Below are 18,225 nucleotides of genomic sequence, written 5' to 3' on the forward strand. Positions count from 1 at the left end.
TTGCCCTGTGTTCTTTAAAAAAAAAAGTTTTCTTTGTTGTTCCCTAAAAGAAATAATTCCAGTGTTTTTGACAGAAAACTGCCTCTCTGTTTTGACTCTCTACTGTGAAGCATAGATATTTGTGCCCCCTGCCCTGCATCCATTTGCTGGGGTGTTTTTGGAGAAAAGTTTTAAACTTTTGTTTGTCATTTGTAAGTCTAAACTTATTCATTTCATTTTAATTAAATATTTCAGACTGACCTGAAATCCTGTCTAGTTTTCCTTTTTGCATTGTTTAGAAAGAGTATTTTCCACTTAGCTCACCTTTGCCTTTGGTTGGAAACTTAAAGCTATCAGTATTTGCCAGCTTTAAGTGAAAATGAGCAATTATTCCATAGCCACTGGGTGAGATCTGTAACTGGCTTGGAGCATTATAATCCTGATGAAGTCAAAGGAATCAGTCTGATTTATACCAGATGGTTATCTGAACCTCCAGGGGAAATGAAATCAGTATCACAGATTAAATTTACCATAAGTACAAGAAGACCTGTTTGCATTGCTAAGATTTCATCTGTGGTTCCTCAGAGATACATTTTGTCCAAGTCTCCACTACCAATGTTGTCACCTTCATGCTGCAGACTGTGCTTCAAACCAGCAATAAAATCCCAGGAGGTTTTTGCTGGAGCAATACTTTAGCCTTTGGGCCCAAGATTTGCACCAGTGTTTATATGACCCTGGATTTTAAGTACTTTTCTGTCATTTATTCATTGTGAGTGTTTGTGCCAGAAACAAATTTGAAAATCAGAATTAATCAAAATGAATGGGAAGATAATTGTTACAGTTGATTATTTTTTGGAGGGTAGATACAATAGTAAAGAAAAATAATTGGGCTTTCCCAAAGAAAGCTTAAATAACAGGGATAATTTGTTTTGACATGGATAGGAACAAACTGTGAGGAAAGACTTCCTGAGGTACTGCATTTGCATAGGTGAGGAAACTTGTGGCTTGAAAAATGAAACCTGCAATTTATGAGCACCAAGGACTTCAAGTCAATATTTTGTTCCCCTCAGTTATTCAGTAATGACTTTGACAGTTCCTCTGAGTTTGAAGAGATGCAGGTTTTTGGGCTGGCAGGATGTAATGTACTAGCTGATTTCCAAAGCTGTCACTGATCTTTGATTTATATCTTCTATATTTTCATTTTTGGACTAGCTAGTACTATCAAACTCTTGCCTGCCTTGGCTCTGAGCACAGCAGTCTCTTTCCAGGGTAATTCCAGGATGGTTTGTCCTACATCATCTCAAAGAGACTGCAGTTCTCCTTCTGTCTTGCCCTGAGTGAGTTATAAAACCAAAAAGGGCATTAGAATTGTGTCCAAACCTTGTGCTGGGGCACCTGTGGAGCTCCAAGCACTCTTCCTAAATTTACTTTAAATCTATGTTTTTAGCAAATGAGGCATCAAATTTGTGTCACTCACCATTGCTAATGGAGAGGATGGTCTTTGCCTGTTTGAGTAGCATAAGCATTTCTTTCACTGTAGCATTCTGCTCTTTTTCTGGTTTTAACTTAGTTATTTACATACTTGAAATTATTTAAAATTATAAACATGGTGGAAATTGTCTAGGATGTATAAATTGCTGTAAATTATTTCAAATTAGAGCAGAAAGTGAGGAATGATGACTCTTAGCTGTAGTATCAGTATGATCACCAATTTCATGGACAAATCCCTTCATAAACACAAAGTGCTGTACCAAGGCTTCCTTATTGCTTCCCCTCCAAGGATCACAGTAAAATACCTTTTAGCAGGGTCACAGGGGAGCATCCTAATGGTTTCAGGCATCCATGAAACAGGTGCAAATCAAACTTACCTGTCTTCCAGGTAGATCCTTTATTGGAATATGTATCCCAATATAACCAGTTAGATGGTGCCTAGGCCAATTCTGACCTTCGCTGCTGGGCCAGAGGCAGCACTGTGGTGTTTTACCCCAGAGATACCTTGGCTGGCGGCAGAGTGCAGCGGGGCACAAGACAGGACTCCGTTCTCCTCAGGGGAGAGCTTCTGGCGATGGTGGAGAGAAAGGGAGTTGATTCTGCTAGAAGGTAGCCAGATGTTTATTCCATTGGTACAGAGGCGTCTGCACTGGGCTACTGCTGGTAACAGAATGGAGGCCGCATGGTCTCATTAACATTTTAAGCTCAGGACAGGGGAAGGGGAGGGGACAGGTGAGTCACCAACCAGGTGAAGGGGCAGGGTCTCAAGAGACTAGGGACACCTATCACACGACGCCTTGCTGGTATGTTAGCCTGATTGACAGGGCACACTCAGCGAGGGGCGAGGGGGAAGGGAGAAGGTAAAACAGGATATTGCAACACACCACAACAATCCTTGAGCAAAAAGAACTGACTAGCATAGATAGCTATTTTGCTGACGTAGAAAAGTGGGTGAATAGTTTTAAGGACGATTTTATTTAAGCATTTTAGAGCTGTGTTTGTTAAAGTCAATGACAACTTTTTGAAGCACACAGCAAAAGATAGAAGGATTTGAGGACCTTTTGTCAATGCAGTTCCTGCAGTGCTGTGACTTCCTTAATCAGAGAGGGAATATCAGATCCAGCTGGCATAAATATCCTTCATGTTTTTTCTTTCTGTTTTTTTTTTCTTCCTCATTTCCTCATTTCTCTATACCACCAATATACTTACATTGTATAGATTGAATAATGAGATTTTGCTAGGGCAGGGTGTGAAGGGCAACTCTACAGGCCTTGGGATTATTTAGCATGAAGCTGCTATCAGGACGTGTTTTTAAAGAAAAAGTGTTTCCTCACACTCCTGGTACATAAAGAATTTCTGGTTGAATCTGTAAGTTCCTGCAGGGACATGTTAATCCTTTGTCTAATGTTTGTTTTACCTGCTTCCCACTGGAGCATAGTGCTAGTACATGAGTAGATTGCTGTCATATGGCCCCAGACAAGTTGCTTCAGAGAGGAGTGTATGTTTCTTGTAATTTGAGAGAGGTTACTTTACCTATGAAGCCACTGACAGAGGTACTATTTTTTTCACCACCCTAGTTTTTCAACTATATTAACAGTACCAAGGGAGCCAAATTTTCTCATTTCCACTCTTTCTTAGGTAAAGCACTTGCTCAGATGAAGACAATACTGACATGAATCTAGACTAACTGGGGAATTTTTTCATAGTAACTTAAATTTTGAGAACTGCATACTAGAAATGCCATATTACTATGCCCGTTTCTTCTTCCCTGCTGGAAAGCCAGCAAGAAGTCTAAGATGAAGGAACACTGGGATGGGAAGCAGAAGTGGGTGTGAATGACTCTGGGTCTGTAGCACTAGTGTAGATATTGGGTGCAGCTGACTTTTAGTTGTAAATACTCTCATAATTCCTGAAGCCCAGATGGGGTCATAACCCTGAATTTTGGAATGGTTGGACCAGTGCTCAGTGTCTAGGGAATGGAAGTGTCTCACTCCATCCTAGGTCAACTCTTCTAGTGACATAAAGATGACCTGACAAAAGTCACTGGGGCTTTTTTGTCGGGATACTGACAGGGCTTGGAAACTTTTGTTCCTCTGCTCACAATGTTACAAAACCTTTACTGGCCTGAAAAAGCTGACAGAGCGGGTGTAGGTGCTGTTCTTGACACAGGCAGCCCATGATTTTAGAAACTGATGCTCAACCCTAACTTGTGCTCAAGAGCATTCTCTAGAGTGTGTAGGAAAAACAACTCTTTCCTTCATCTCACCATTCTTCCAGCTTGTGTTATGGTCTCACCCTGTTAAGGGCAGAGTGTTAAGGGCAGACTGTTCCCACAGGACTGGTGTATCTGCCATACCTCCAGAAGGTAGCTCTAGCATGTGGAACAGCAAGAGTGACGAAAGACAAGACACCCTCTATAAAATGCCTGTGAAGTCTCCAGTGGTCGCAAGGTGATTCTGGCTTAGAACAAGTGTAGTATTTTGCTATGCCACTTCCCTGCCTCCTGGCTACCCAGGTCCCATGGGAAGCCACAGCTGTCACAGGAGCTCCCTGAACGCCTAGGCTGATCTTATACTAAAGCGCAAGGGGAGCAAAAGGGCTTTGGGAGATGTGCATCCTCTGGGCTCAAGGCTGCTGAGGTCAGGGAAAATTACACTAATGGCAGGAAGACTGAATAATAATGTGTTTCAGAGGGGCTATCTTGTACAATTATTTTCTTACAGAAGCTCTGGTCTTATTGGGCACTCTGCCCAATACTGTGTGCCACCTAACCTAAGGTTTGCTTTTGATGGAGCATGCTTGCTTGTATAAGTTCCACTGCCTTTCTGCTCTAAATGGCTGATTTCACAAAGGAGATCTTTTTAAACATTAATAACATTTCTTGTGATGAGCTCAACAAATGAAAGAGTCCCTTAAATATCTGCCTTCCCAACATCCAGCAGCAACGAGGGCATGACTTTGGGAGTTATTTAAAGTAACAGACTTTTAATTGCATCCTCTAGCTGAGATCTTCAGTACAATTCCTTTCAAGGTGACCTTTGCACAGCCCTGTGTTGTCTGGACAAGCCATGTTGTCACTGTTAATAAGGGCACTCATTGGAAAAATAGTATCACCCATGTTAGGTCTGCTGGCATCCCATAACAATGCAGTGGCTGGTAGGTGTCAGTATAACTGCAATGAGACTCTCCTCCCATGGAAGGCAGTGGTAAAATTCCTACTGTGCTTAAATTAGCCAGGGCTTCCTTGCTTAGGCTTTCATTGAGGGGCATGAGGTGAGCAGCACTAGGGGGGCCACAGTTCTACTGTCACAGACATATTTTCTGAAAATACTTTTGCTAAGATTTTTTCTCCTGAGAAGCTGAAAACCTCAGAGGAAAAGAAAAACAATCATTATTTGCTGCTGTGGAATGCATCAGGTGCATCTTTGATTGGTCTCATGTGGATTGTTTCTACTTGATGACCAATTACAGTCCAGCTGTCTCAGACTCTCTGGTCTGAGAGATTTTATTATCATTCCATTCCTTTCTTTGGTAGTCTTCTGATGAAATAATTTCTTCTTTCTTTAGCATAGTTTTAATATATCACTTTCTTTTAATATAATATATATCATAAAATAATAAATCAGCCTTCTGAAACATGGAGTCAAGATTCTCATCTCTTCCCTCGTCCTGGGACCCCTGTGAACCACCACAGTTTTACCCTTGTGTCATGCAGTTGAAATACTGTGCTTGTCACTGCCCTCTTGTCTTTGACCAAAAAGTCAGGGACAAAGTTCCTCAGTGTAAAATGAATATGTTTGTTGCTTCAGAGTCTATCACACAGTCTTAAAGACCGATATGGAGGCAGAGCCAGTCTTTTCTCTTAACTGATTTTACATACCAAAACTGCCTCAAGGCTGGTGTGTGCCAGGTAGGGAGCCTGCTTTTCCTCAGCTGCTGGTTTTGACCAATGATTTACCTCTATGTAAGGCAAGTGGTTGTGGAGAGATAACTGAGTCAGAGTAGTACTTTTCCATGCTTTGCACTCCCATTGACCGAAAAAAACCACTCAGTTTAAGGAAAAGTTTTTGACCGATAGATTTCTGGCTCCTCTCTGAACTTGGCTGCCAGTTGATGGCTGCTTCAGGAGCTACTGTGATTATAGTTCAGTTCCTGTTGACAGTCGTGCACCTTATAACCTCTGCAGCTGGCAGTACTGGTGGCAGGCACAGCAGAGATGTCCAGGACTGAAGGAGGAAGAAAAATAAACAGCACACTCAGAACAGGATGTGACTGTCCTGCTTCTATGATTCATGTTCTGAGCAGCATCTCTTGCACCAGTACAGCCCAGCGACCAGGTCCTTGGCCCACTGGTTTCTCTTTGAGGTCCAGGAGACTTTCTGATATTAGTGTTATTTACCAGGTGGCTGCTTTTGGCCTGTTTTTTCAGGAACTCCTGCACTTGGCTTTGTTGTGAGGTGAAAATTTCTGCCTCAGCAAAGGCTCTCAAAGAGGCTTTGTAGTGCTGCAACACTACCTGGGATTTTGATGTAAGAGTCATTTAAAATTAGAGGCTGCCTCATTTTACAGCATTTCCTGTAGAGCTGGTCCGTGCATTCATGAGGGAGAAGTGTGGTGAGGTTTCTGGTGAAATCATCCAGTGTCCACTTCCATAGAGCCAAGGTCTCCCTCCTCCCATGCTGTCTTCTGCTTCAGCTTTAGCATTTTCTGGCTGCTGAATAGTTACAGAGCTTTGTCAGGGAGCTTTTGGGATGGCACATCTCTGAGGGCACCAGGCTCCCCTCTTGCCCATTGCCACCTCTTGTTTTCCTGTCCAGCATCTGAGTCCTTCTAAGTAGATTTTGGTTCTTCTGAACAACCAGAAAATTTTCAGCTGCTGCTACACAAACTTGACTGCCATTTTCATGCTCTTCCTTAGTTACCATCCTTATTTACAACCCAGAGAATGAAAGAGGAAAGTAGAAGATAGTTATTTGTAAGGGATGCAAGAGGAAAATGAGTTTTTATGGTGTACTCACAGTGTCAAAACACTCTAACTTTTTCTGATGAGTATCTACCCAAACACAAGCTATGAAAACATACAGATGTCTTTTCTTCTGGTCTCTTCAACCTGTAAAATTAAGGACTCATCCATTTCCCTGAAAAGCAATAATTTTATAGCTATTTTTCTAATTGTTTGCACACCTCCTTTTGGAAAGACCAAATCCTTACGACTCCCAAGAGGCTCTGCTGCACCTGACAACAGTTACAGTCTGTTTCCTTTTCCACAGCTAGATTTAGCTCTTGATTTTTGTTCATCTAATCTCCCAAGCAGATCTCACAAGTAGTTCAGGTGTTTGTGTTTTCTTCCTGCCTGTGTCACAAAGTTTGGAGAAATGAAGTGCAAGATTTTATATCAGATTGGTGTGACAAATATCAAAAGATAAAGGAAAACCAAAAATCCTCTCTGAAGTTTCCATGCCATTGAAATTACTCACAGCAGAAGATGGCTTTGCTGAGATGGAATTTATCAACCATCATGGAAATCTCTGCCAGGACTTGAATTTTTCACGTATGTCATGTGAGTTCCTTTTCCAAAGAGTCCCATGTCACTAACTTGGCTGCTGACCTGTATTCATGTCATTGCAGTGTCTGTGTGCATTGAAGATCTGCAAATAACCAACAGGACAGGCCTACCTTCGGACTTTCACAATGGAAATACATGGCTGGGGAAGGAGTCAAGGAAATGAGCGGCTGTGGAAAGGCTGAACTGTCAGTAACAGAGCAAGAGTGAGCAAGGGAGGAGAAGTAAAAGCTGCTGACTGTCAGTCACAGGCTGCCCTTGACATCTGTCTGTTCCTTTCCCATAGACAATGTTTTGCAGGAGAAGCAGCAGAGAGACAGCTTTGAGGAATGTTGCTTTGAGGGCTGCGAGCTGGCACGTTGGAAGTGGATGTTGATGCTGGTGTATGGAAGGAGGAGGTGATTGCTTTCTTCTGGGTCATTTGGCAGGGTGCTAACCCAAACCAGTAAGGCTGCAGGGGTGAATCTCACAGTCTCTGTGGGGCTGTAGGGTCTGTCCATGCCCCTGGGGAAGGCTAGGGACCCTGTAAAGTGATTGAATCTGCAAAATCAAATAAGGGGAAAATTTTAGGATCACAAAATGTTCAAGAACACCTCACCATGATCTCAACTGCATGAGCTGAGACAGAAAAAAGCCTGCCTGGAACAGAGCAGCAGATAAAAAAAGATCTGAACTCTCCCAACAGTATCCTATCTCAGATAATCTTTTTATATTACATTGATTTCCTTAGGCAGAAGATTTAAATGAATTGTAGTGATTTTAGTTTCTGCTATCCTTGCATAATGCTGCAATTATCTGCATGGTCTCTTAGTTGCCCTGCTGCCATCACAGAGCTGAAAAATTTAACAATGGTTCAACCAAAACTTGCTCATTCTGTGTTTGTGTTGGATATGTCAGTATCCCATGGAATGGGCACCTCTGCTATTTAGATGGAATTAATTTCATACTCCTACCCGAACTCCTACTTTGCACTTATCAAAGACCTTCCAAAGTGAACTTTAGATGGAACTTGTAGTGGCTTTCTCCTTCAGGTAAGTTCTACTTTATTTGGACCACTCTCTCTAACTCCTTAGATGACTCAAGTGTGTCATCTAGTAGTGTCCTAAAGGCTGTGTTAAATTAATGACGAAAAATGTATCTGTTCTGGGGTCAAGGTGTTACAAATCAAAGGCAGCAGTCAGACAAAACATCCTAGTTACAGGCTAGGCTGAAAGGATAACTCAGGAACTTTAATCCCAAAATTAGAGATTGAGCAAAGAAGTATTTTTATTAATTTTTAGGTGTTATGAGGGCATACCTTTTTAGCCTGTATTCCTCAAAAGAAGAGGTATCACAATCTGCACTAATGCTACAAACAGCCTTAAGAGCTGTATTGCTGGAGGGCTTCCTCAGGTTAGCCTGTCTGCAAGCCACTGCATTGCGCTGCTTGGATTTACTTTGCCAGGCCCCAGCACAAAAAGGGTGGCCCAGCTCAACTGCCTGGAGGACCTCAGTCACATGAGATGCTCTGATACTTTCTCACCAAGAGTTTCTACTCTCTATTAACTGGTGCTCCAAACTGATTGAATTGAATGAGAGTTTTTCCACTGACATCATGACTTTGATTTATTCCCTTAGTACATAACACATTGTTTCAAATGTGAGTCTTAATATCCTTTTTCAGTCTGCCGCTCTTCCAAGTTAAATACCAATAAACAGAGACAAGGAAAAAAATCCACAAGACAAGTTTAAGAGATTGCTCTGTGTCTGCTAGAGGCAACCCTTGACTAATGTGAAGAAGCAGTAGGAAAGGACATCTTTGGCCTAGGAATTCAGAGTCTGAGGGACTCTTTCCAAACAGAATGTTGCACAGCTGAGTTATTTTCTATCAGAAATGGCAACTAAACCTCTCATGCAATAGTTAGACCAGTAAGAATGCTAATGGAATAAAAACCTTGTGTGTTTATGTTAATTAAATCTGTCAGCCACAGTATTTTTCTTCTATTTTTAGTGTGGTTTTCTGAAGAAATGAGGCTTATACAGTTGCCATGGCTGTCTGTCCATCTGTTGGTCCCCCCCCAGCTCCTCCACATAACTTTTCAAACTGTCAGCAAATTTCAGCCAATCTGGAAAGAAAGAAAAACCTCTCGAAGACATTACCATTTTTATGATTTTCATGAAGTCTGGTGGAAATTTTCCAGAGGCTTGATTAATGCCCCCTCAAGGTAAAGCTGTGGTTGTTCAGCCATTGTCCTGCCATTTTGTCCCAAATGTACAAAAGCCATCTGCCCTCATTGTGTGAAAGATTTTAAACCAGCTAGAGCATAGGCTGTTTCTTGCTTGCCTCAAAGCAATGGAAAAGTAAAGGTTTTGTGGGAGCCAAAGATGTCACTGGAGACAGGTAACTACAGGGTGTCAGACAGGAAAGAGAAATAGGTGAGACCACCAGGATAAATAGGTGACAGCAGTAAGGGAGGGATGCCTATAAGGTAGGTATCATTCACTGTCAGTTTTTCAGGGATATGACTATTTTTGAAGGATGAGTAAACATCAGAAAACTTAAGAATATTGTCACTGAGGGGTGCAGAGTAAACCCAAATGTGCAACAGGGTGGTAGGAAGCTGGTTTCAGCAGTTTTGTGGGGTTATGTAACAAATCCATAGGAAGCTGAGTTTCATTAGCTCAAGTGCTGACAGAAAAACTTGTCTTAGTGAGCTTTTTGTTGGCAAGGTTAGACGAGGGAATGACTGAAGTTATTCAGAAAATATGTTCTCATGATTTCTTTGGGGCTGTGCAATTTCTCTGATAGAGATAGCAACTCCTTTTCATGATAAATCATGGCCAGAAAGCATGACTACCCTCTGCTGCTGCCTTCCTGGCAGCGCCCACTGGCTTTCCTTGATTCCAGGACTTTCTTCTTCTCAAAAGGACAATTGTCTTGCTGTGCCACAAAGGTGGGCTGCAGGGATTAAATGGAGTCTTTGTGAGCAGCTCCTTGGATGGTGTGAGGAGGACCCTGCTTTAGAACTCTGGGGAAGCTTGTGTTGCTTGGATGGCAATCAGCATGCCTTGGTGGATGAAGCACTGGCTGGCTGTGCATGGTTAAGGAGCTCCAAGAGTCAATTCAGTCCAGACAGTAAACAATGAATTGCTGACACTTTCAGCTCTGCAAGAGCTCAGAAATACCAGCATGCACATCTGAGCCGTATCAGTGGAAGCACACAAGGATTACATTCTTTTGGTGATGGCTGCATTTTTATGTGAGTAATCTGATGGGAGCCTGATGGTGTCCAACACATCCATTCTTGCCTTGTGGTTCTTTTGCCATCTCAAATATTGTTAGTTTTAATGACACAATTATCCTTTATATATTCAGTTAGACATGTGGGTTGCATCCTTCCCCCCCCAAACCTTTTTTTGAGTTATAATTAGTTTCCCTGAGAGGCAGCAGCTTTAATGCTTGGGTAGTTTTCTGAGAAGCTGGGACTGAAAGAAGCTTTTGGGAAACGACAATTAGATGTCCATGGCTTTTATTTGGTATGCTTTATTTCAGTCTTTGTCTAGGCTGAAAGCTCTTGTTGACTGGCAGAAGCTGCATTGAATCAGTGAAATTGGGCAATTTGGGTGTCATGCCCCCCCAGTCATACAAAGGACTTGTATATTGACTGACAGTAAAATGCAATTTTTTGCTGAATTTATACAAATTACTGGTGCAAAAAAAATTAATACTCCTTTCCCCCTATTCTCCAGGTCGTTGATTGAATCCACATGAATTTTGCCGAACTTTTATAGAAGTTTATATGCTATGAACAGAAATTTCATAATTTCATATCAAGATGTGACTATTTAATCAGTGTATCTTGGCAAGCAGAAAAAAATTGCTAGTGGCTTGGAAATGACCTTGAAATCTTCTTTTATATTACCCTTTCTGTTGTCAGCCCAAGGTGACCCATGTCTGTCTTGGGGATCTTGTGTTACCCCATAAAATCCACTCCAGGACTACCCATACGGATGCATAAGGACTCTGCAGTAGGTTTAAACAGTAGCAAAAGAAAATATCTGTAGAAACTTGTCAGAGATCATATAAGCTGTTATCTTTTGAAGCTTGATATTTGCAGTTAGCTGCCCTTTTGTGGTGTCTTGGTTTCATGGCATCATTGGGAAAAAACAAAAGAGAGCAATTTTCACAGTTTGTGAAGCTCCAGTGGGGATGCACTGAAGTGAGGGCTCCCAGCACCAAGGGAAAACGTGTGGGGGTTTACCTGTAGTTTATGGTGCCTTTTTGGACAACAAATCTAAGGAAGAAGTTTTAAGAGCATATGAGAGGTCTGGTATGCTCTGCCTGAGTGGAAAGTTTTATTATTATATTGGGATGATTAAGAGAAGCATTTTATTTCCAAGACAGAATGGGGACACATCTCCCTCCATCTTCTCATAGTGCAGGGAGTAGCTGACTCCTGCTGCACTGACTGAGGCAGCTTCCCTCCCTCCTTCCCTCCCTTCCATGGGACAGGCTGCTTCCTTGCCCACTGTGTTCCTTGCAAGAGATACACTGGGGATGATGTGAGGTTTTGCTTCTCCTCAGCAGCTGGTTTGGCCAGTGTGGGACAGGGAAAGTCAAGCACTGCCCCCCACTCTGCTCTCTCCACTTATGTTTCTGCCTGGCCCTGGCTGCTGAGGAGCAGCAGAGGGCCCTTGTGGGCCAGCATATTAATTGAATTAACAGGGAGACCAATCAGTACTTCGTGTAAGTACTTCCCTTTTCACCCCTCCAGTTAAGCTCAGCTTCAAGTCAGGACAAAGCCAAGGTTTCCATGACTTCTGGGAGCAGCTATTTCTGTCTAAGAAAACCCATAGCAGGTAGAAATGGGGGGGGAAAAAAATCCCTTGTAGGTCCCTTGTTTAATCTCTTACTCTTGCTATTTTGTCTTTTTTTTTTTTAAGCTATTTTTGGGAATGCTGTGTCTATGCTAGTTTTACCTGTCTCTTGTGAAGAGTTTCCAATCTCTTATTTTAAATGAAGTAGTATTCCCAGATGAAAAGGCTAATCTACTGGCAAAGTCAATGATAATCATTTGTTTATGTAGATTCTGTGCCACTAGAAGGTGAGGGTGGGGAGAGAAGAAAATTCCTTCACCATCTTGTACTTTTTACTTGTCAAGTTGTATATGCTGTCAGTGAAGCTGTGCTCTGGAATGGTCAGGGATGGTGTGGCCCCAAAAGGCTGTTGGTAGGGAAGGGGAGTTGGGGTATCTGCACTCTGGCTTGAAGGAGTGTACCACAGGGTTCTCATTTTCTGCAGGCATGATTAAAATTAAAGGAAAAAATCATCTGGGCTCTAGCAGTTGGAACCACACAGATGTAAACTGAATGCAACACTGATTTTATTTTTGCCTGTATGTCACCACTTCCTGTGACCTGAAGGATAGATTTGTCTCAGAGTTTTCTACAGCACAGGCAAAGACATTAATTACCCTTTTCAGAAATAATGGAAGAAAAAAATCATATTCAGTATTTCATGACATACTTTCTGTGTTTTACTTTAGGTGAGTCTAACAGCTTTCCAAAATCCCAGATCTGTTGGAGATTTTATCCATTCCATTCTTGGAAGTTGAGGATCCCAAGCATTTTCCAAAACTGATTGATGTCACCTCTCATAAATCCAGGTAAGGCACAGGCACAGACCATGAGGAAAGCACATGTGACCTTTTGTGCACTTATATATGTTGTATGTTTGGTCATGAAATTCATAGATGCCAGCTTCCTCTGGTCATGGGATTCATAGATGCCAGCTTCCTCCCCAGTCAGGGGACTCCATCCATGCATGTGCATGGCCAGAAACATTTCTGTTGTGTCATTAAACACACATCATCTCTCTCTGTGTTTCCTGAGGATGGATTCTCCCAGGGGCTCAAAAGCCTGCCAGCTGGGCGGGTGCCTTGGGGGTGTGTCATGGCATAGCAGAGGGATTTCCATTAGCTGTCCATGCCTCAATGGCCCACAGCCTCTTGTTATGTGTGTGGTCTCCTGCTTATTCACATTCCCTGCATTTTCACCTTCACACAGCGTGCAGGTATCAGCAGGCATAAATCAGCCTGGTGTTAATTGCTTCCTTCCACTGGCTGTGCTGCAGCTCTACACCAGCAGAGGCAGAAAGCCTCAGCCTGGAAAGCCAGGCATTTCACATGGTGCCTTAACATGGTGTTACCAGGATGAATAGGCTCGAATTTCGCTTCCAAGGAACTGACTTCAAATTTTGGTTGCTGAGGGAGTTATGTTTAAACATCTCTTAAGCCCCTGGGAAACTTTCCAGTTTCTGGGGTTATCAGTGCTTAATCATCCCTTTAGCCCAGTGCAGGGTTCTCTCTCAAGTTCTCTCTCAAGATGGGGCTTGTTCAGGGACTTTTATGGATTTTTTGTTTGCACGCTTGCTCTGTAAGTGGGACTCTTTCGCAATTGAATTTGTTTGTTAAAGGTATCTGCTTTCAGAAGATTGCTGAGAGTTTCTTATGTAGAGAAAGTTAAACATCTGACCTCCTGGTTAGAAGATACATGACACCAGAAAATGTAACTGGGAAAGGGAGCAAGAAGCACAGAGGAGAATGGGGAACATGTTGGCATAAGACACAGTTGACATATGACATTCAGAGGAACTTTTAAATTGACATTCTTTGGACTTTGCTTATTACACGAGTATTACATTTAGCTAGTGCAACGAGGGATGGAAATATCTGGTGCTGTAGGCCAGAGCTGGTATAGCCATCTTTTTGCTTGCTTTTGCCTATTTCCCATACTCAGAGGTATTGTTATGCTTTTGAAAGAGGAGTCCATCCAGAAATGTAAGGTATGACTAATGCATCAGCCCCTGCCTGCACCTTGACATGTAAGTTCTGGACTCAACAGTTCTCCATTTATGACACAACAGGAACATATTTTGTTCTGCTCTAGTAGCAGCACTCAGTTGAATGTTACTGACATGTTGGGAAATTAGATGATTTGTCTAAAGCTCTAGGCATGGGACACATTTTTAAAGGAAGAGTAGAGTGTTCAAGTGATGCCAACATTTAGTGTTCAAGTGATGCCAACATTCGCAATCTGTAAATTACAGATGAGGTGCACTGAGCAAACATTGTGTTATCTCTCCTAATACTTCAATTTCTGCACATTTTGGCAACTTCTTTAAAGAAGGCAAGAGCTGGACTGTCAGCACTGATTTCAGTTTTGCATTGCTATGGCTTTCTATTTATAGTGGTCATGAAAGAGTTCCTGAAGGCAGCATTTCTTGTCAGTGAATTAAAGATTCCCTCATATCCGCAGTGTTTGCTTCAATTTGAATATTTGTAATGGTTAATGAAAAATAGTCTGAGAAAGAGGGAGTAAACAAAGTTTTTCGGGTCTCATCAGCTTACTTGCATCTTCTTATTAGTGGCCAAAATTAGAGCCCTGTTTGAGTGGCTACCATGCTCTGTGGATGCTAATCTGGGAAGCTGCTCATTGCTGAGGGGATGTCGCTTTGTTTGGTTATCTTACAGCCTTGCATGTTAATGTGGAGACTCTGACCTGTCTTGCTTATAGCAACTGATCAAATATAAAGCACCTACCTCAAATCTGAGTTGGCTTCCTGATGTCACCCCTAAGTGGAGCAGGAGATAGCCCCAGCTAGAAAGAAGCAGTGCAGGGCTCTGGCTGTGCTCCAGCTGCAGAGCTGCCCACTGCTCTCTGGTGCAGGAGCTCTGTTCCTGCCAGCCAGCCAAACTCAAGTCACTTAATAAGCATCACAGGCTTCTCATATTTAGTTGCCAATGTATACCTTTGGGCAACATTCACACTCTCCAGTGCCTGCTAATTAATTTGTTTTCTTACACTTTCCTGGGATTTGGATTGGCACCAAAGCCCCAAAGGGAAGATTCTAGCTGTGAAAAAGTGAATATTTATAATGAGTGTCAGGTGTAGATGGAAACCACACAGTTGTCATACAGCAGCTATGACATAAAAGATGCTATTTCTTCCATGCTGTTTCCCATAAGGGAAAGAGATATTTTGGGAGGGCAGAAGATGTGATAACAGAAGACAGCTACATGGAAGCTGTCACTGAATGCTCCACATGATGAAATAGAGTAGTGTGCAGGAACAAGGCTCTGAGGAATATTTTAATAAATATTAAGTCCATGAATTACTAACAAAAATATCTAAGTATTGATTAAACATGGCTGGCTAGCCATTGTCACATTGTCCAGTTGAGGAGCACAAGATTCAGAGTGGGATGGTGATGTTGTCCTCCTGGACCTGAAACTACTGTTCTCTAAGGCCTCAAATTGTATTTTCCTCTGATTTCATACCCTTCAGACCAGCAACAAGTGCTTCTGCTTCCTCATTTCATAAATGCTGCTGTTTGCTAGCATACTCCCAGACCATTAAGTAAGTTATATATAGGACCCAGGATTGAATATTATGGAAGTATATGAGATATTAATTAACCATCATTGTTTTTAGGCTCCTGGTCCTTTGCTGAGTGATAGCAGACTTTGCAGCCCTGTGGGAGCTCTGCATAGAGACCAAGATTCCCTTTCTGTGTCTGGGACTTCTCCCATCAGCCTCAGAGCCCTGGTGCTCAGGGCTTGCCTGCCTGCTGTGATGCCACCCCTGTTCCCAGGCCCTGCACCCTCACACCTAGTGCCAGGATCCCACAGGCAGTGTCAGCTTTTGAAATAGCTTATTGATTAACTATAGGGCAGCACCTCTTCAAATCTGGAATTTATCTTCATGCAGCCTGATGACCATACAGAGTAATCGTAGCATCTTTCTCTGTAATGGCACCACACCATGGGTCTGTATATCAAGGAACCCTTTGTGCTCCCTGCTGTCAGCAGTGAGCTGATGGTGAGCTCTACCCAGTTGCTCTTGCAACATCCTGTTTCCCTCATGATGCTTCAGAGAATCTCTGATATCTTCAGAAGTGCCCTTGAAATGGTTTAAGAGAAGTAAGCAAATCTGTTTTAAATATGCTGTACTACTGAAGATGGTCTGAATGATGAAACAAAAGACAAAAGTGTGCAGGTGACTAGTAAATGGCCAAGGACATAAAACAGAAGGCTGATGTACAGCTCATTTGGCACCTGCAAGTACTCTGTGTTGAGTGCAAACCCTTGTCAGGCAGGAACCAACACCTCAAGCCTCCTTGCAACCAGTGGAGTTGCAGGGAGGTGGTGGCAGTCATTTGTGTGACTGATTTTTCCTGTCCCCACTGTGTAACTGCAGAAATACCAAGCTGTAGTCTCTGGGCCTGCACTGGAAACACAGAGACAGCCCTTCCCTGGGATGCAGTGGGAGGTGTGGGCGCTGCCTCCTGCTCTGTTTTAGCAAGAGAACATCTCTACAGCTCCCCATACCACCTTCTGTAGAATGACAACCCACATATGACTTGGGATTGAAATCCTTGCAGCTGATGGAAAAACAATTAAGTCTCATTAAAATTCTACGTAGAGAGCCAAGAAAAGGAAGATAATGTCAGAGGAAAGGTGATACGTAGGACAGTACAGAGAATTCTCTTAAGTTAAGCCTGTCATTAGGCAGGAGCACAGAAGGTGCTAATTGTACAGTGCATTTCATTCATCCCACAAAGAATAATTAACACTTTCCCTTCTGCCTGCACTGAAAGGAATGGATTCAGTACATATGCTCCCTTGTTAAGGCAGGAGTTGTCATATTCTGGGTCCTTATGTGCAGAAGAATTTTACTGCTGAGTTTCTTCACCTGCTGACTGTTGAAAAGGAAACATTATTAATCATGTGAGAGAATGCTGATTTCATTAATGTCTTTGTGTGTTTTCATTTCTTGCTGTTATAGAAATTACTGACCCAAGAGCAAGCATCAGAACTGGCCTTCAGGTAAACACAGGATTAAATATTTCCCTAAATAGGGAAGAGCTGACCAGAGATTACTCGTACCCTGGAAGTCTGCATAGATGTACTGGAAGGGATGGAGAACGGTGCAGACAAGGACTTCTTGGGCCTGTGTGGGCTTCCAGCGGCCTAGAAGGTTGCTGGGGATTTTTTCTTAATATTTATTTCCAGGCTTATTCAGTTATTGACAGAGAAACCAAAACTCTTAGAATGTGTAGACTGCCTTGCTACCCTGATCACTCCCAGTCCTGAGCAGTGTTGTTGTGACAGAGTGACAACTGCTCTGCAAAGCAAGTTTGGTCCCACCAGGTCTAGTTTGAGTGTTTGCACACAGCTTCACTTTGAAGTTTCCTCTTGAGCCTCCCACGCTCCTCATGAAAATGAACTACAAGCAATAAGTCTTCACTTCCTTTTGAACTTGAGAAGATGTCATTGCATCTTACTACCCAGCTGATGCTGTACTCCAGTGGTGAGTATGCTCCAAGGCTGGAGTGAAGTGATCAATGTCTATGTAGTCCTTCTATTTCACAGAAATAATTCAGATTGACTAGTTAAAGATTACAAAGCAGTCTGACATTTTTGGCTGCAAATTCTACAAAGAATAAGATACTCTACACACTCTGATACTTTTGCCAGAGTCTTTGCAAGAGAAGGTATTTGTGTACAACCTCATGTACTTTGTGTTAACTGAAGTTGTTCATCCCAATTCCTGCCAGAGACAGCCCAAAGAACCACGGGTCCTGTGACTACATAGCCATTATTTGGCCTTCAACCAGACTATTTTCATTCCTAGACTGATCACCATCCATCTGTGAAGCTTATTTTCCTCTGAATGCACCAGGAAATAAAAAGGCAATGAAAGGTGATAATCAGGCAGGGGAAGTAGGGAAGGAGGTGCCTTTGGTTCTTTGCTGAAAGTTAAAGTGGATGTGGTTGCTGGTGGTGAGAGCAACTGAGTAGGTTCTGGTGGTAGAGTATTGATAGGCCTAGAGGGATGTCTGTGAGGTGTGAGCAGTGAGGTGTTCAAGGTGAAAGCACACTGACTGCCACTCTAGGAGATGCCCTGTCAATCCTGGTTTTTTGGAGTCAAGGAGTTGTTGGTTCATGGGATCAGGAAAGGTTTCAGGTATAGATCATCATCCCGGATGTCTCCAGACAGTCTTACAGAGGGATAGAAACAGATAGAGAATTTCTTAGGCAAATGAGGAGCAATTACCCATCCCAAACTCTCCAAGTGAGGTTCCTGTCTTGGTGTCATTTCCTTGTAAGTTGAAACATCAAACAAAGTCAATGAAACCAAAACCTAAAGGT

The 18,225-nt window shown here is 42.5% G+C and overlaps 1 long non-coding RNA gene across 1 annotated transcript in view; it reads left to right on the forward strand.

Moving 5' to 3' along the window:
* LOC113458751 (uncharacterized) overlaps positions 1 to 18,225 on the forward strand; it is a 96,555-nt gene that overhangs the window by 54,557 nt on the left and 23,773 nt on the right. The window contains exon 5 of the long non-coding RNA XR_012579476.1: positions 12,559 to 12,678. This is a non-coding gene — a long non-coding RNA (uncharacterized LOC113458751). The remainder of the gene's footprint in view (positions 1 to 12,558; positions 12,679 to 18,225) is intronic.

This window comes from Zonotrichia albicollis, chromosome 3, assembly GCF_047830755.1.
Source record: "Zonotrichia albicollis isolate bZonAlb1 chromosome 3, bZonAlb1.hap1, whole genome shotgun sequence".
NCBI lineage: Eukaryota > Metazoa > Chordata > Aves > Passeriformes > Passerellidae > Zonotrichia > Zonotrichia albicollis.